Source organism: Marmota marmota, unplaced genomic scaffold, assembly GCF_001458135.2.
Source record: "Marmota marmota marmota unplaced genomic scaffold, marMar, whole genome shotgun sequence".
Classification (NCBI taxonomy): domain Eukaryota; kingdom Metazoa; phylum Chordata; class Mammalia; order Rodentia; family Sciuridae; genus Marmota; species Marmota marmota.
This window is the reverse complement of record NW_026005917.1, coordinates 292,881-295,495: the sequence shown is the minus strand read 5'-3', so window position 1 is coordinate 295,495 and position 2,615 is coordinate 292,881.

The window sequence follows — 2,615 nt, the reverse complement described above, 5'->3', positions numbered from 1 at the left end:
CTTACACTAAACCTAATCTTAACACCAGCCCTAACCCATACCCTAACCCTAAACCTAACCCTACTTCTAATATTATCCATTACCCTAAACTTAACCCTAATACTAATTAAAAACCTAGCAATAGACCTAAACCTATACCAAAACATAAACTTAAACATAGCCGTAGACCTAAACTTAAACCTAACCCTCACCCTAGCTCTAACACTAGTTCAAACACTAACCATAACTTTAGCCCTAACACTAACACTTACCCTAACCCTAATACTTACACTAAACCAAACCCTAGCCCTATTCCTAAACCTAACCCTAATCCTAGACTTAATCCAAACCATGAACTAGCCTTAATCTTAGCTCTAAACCTATCCATTACACTAAACATAACCCTAACCCTAATGCTAATCCTACCCCTATCAATACACCTAACACATTTTTACCCTAAACCTTAACTGAAACCTAAACCTAACCAAATCCACTACCCTAACCCTAAACCTAAACTTACCACAAATTCAAGCCCTAACCATAAACTTTAACCTAAACCAAATGCTAACCTTGACTCTAACCCTAATAAAAACCCTAGCTCTAAACCTGACCATAACACTAAATGTAACTCACTAGAACTAGGAATAACCTAATCCTAAAATTGTCCCTAACCATAACCCTAGACCTGACATTAATCCTAGCCCTAGTCCTAGCCCTAAACATAACAGAAACCCTAGCCATCATTCTAGCCCTAAACCTACCTTAATCCTACCCTGAACACTAACCTTAACCTTAATATTAATTCTAAACCTCATCCTAGACCTAAAATATAACACCATCCATTCCCCTAAACTTAAAATTGACCCCGATACTAACCCTAAACCTAGCCCTACCTCTAGGCCTAACCCTAACACTAACCCAAGCCCTAATTTTAGCCCTAATTTAGCTGTAACCCTAACCCTAACCTAAGCCTGGTACTAAGTCTAAAAATAATTTTCTTTCTAGCTGTATCCTTAGGTCTTACCCTATCCCTTCTGGAACCCTAACCAAGCCCTAACCATAGTCCTAGTTCTAACCCTAAATCTAACCCTAACCCAAGTTCTAAACCTCATCCTAACACTAGCCCTAACACTAACACTAATCCATAAGATAGTCCTAACATTAGCCCTAGCCCTAAAACAAAACCAAGCCATAGACGAACCCTAAGCCTTAACTTAAACCAAACCCTAACCCTACACCTAGCCCTAAATAGAGTCCTAACACTAACCCCAACACTAACCCTTACCATGACTCTGACCCTAACACTAAACCTAGTCCTATACATCACCCTCACCCTAAACCTATTCTTTGCATGCTTCAACATAGGGCCACATTCACAAGGAACAAATCAGAGTGTGTCCACTGAGAATTGGTTGAGTGTGTGAAGTTTCAAGCAGCTAACAGCAATCATTTTGTTATCCAGCTTTATTTCTAATTACACATATAAGTCAAGTTGAAGTTAAACCTTAAAACACAAACTCTTCCTGACAGTGAATCATGAACCAAGAAGGCCCAAACATGGGGAATATAGTAAGGCTAGGTAAAAGATGAATCCTCCCTGGTATCAAAGAAATTTGAACAAAACTAACTCTAACCCCAACACTAATTATAACCCTAGCCCTAACCCTAACACTAACCCTAACCTGTTTAGAGAACCTTTGGTCTTAGAAGACCCAAACTTGGAGGACCTAATAGGGTAAGGTAACAGATATATCCTGCCAAGTATAAAAAAAAAAAAAACAATCTGACAAAATAATTGGGGGAGGTGTTTCAGTACATGCCTATTTTCCCTGTTTTTTTTTTTTTTTTCTAAAATTCTCTTGGATAATGTTCTTTTCATTGCCATTGCTTTGGAAAACATTCACTAGGAAAAAACCATAGAGTGCCCACAGAGGACTTATTGTGAGTGTGAAATTTCAAGTAGCTAGCTAGCACCAACACTGTTTGATTAGCAGCTCAATTTTCATATAGGACAACACAAAGTGAAACTCTAAAATACTCTAAAATTGACAGTGAACAATTGAAATTAGGTGGCCCAAAAATGGGGAACATAATAAGGCTAGGTAAAAGAGAAATCCTGCACAGTATCAAATGAATTTGAACAAAAATAACTCTAACACTAATACTAGTTCTAACTCTAGTACTAAATCTAACACTAAACCTAAACCTATCCTGTTTATAGAGCTTTGATCATTCAAGTCCCAAACTTGGGGAACCCAGGGCAGCAAGCTAATAGATAAATCCTGTGCAGTATCAAACAAATATGACCAAATAATTGGGGGGAGGTAGATCAAGACATGCATATTTCCCTGATTTCTCATAAATTGCTCTTGGATAAAATCGTTTTTGCATGCTTGCTTAGAGCTACTTTTACAAAGAAGAAACCACAGAGTGCCCACAGAGACCAGATTGAGTGTGTGAAGTTTCAAGTAGCTAGCACAAACCCTGTTTGATTTCTAGCTCCATTTCCATTTATCTGTATAGGTTCAAATGAAGTGAAACCTTAAAACTCAAACTGTTCCTGACAGTTAACCTTGAACCAAGAAGGCCCAAAACTGGTGAACATAGTAAGGCTAAGTAAAAGATGACTCCTGACC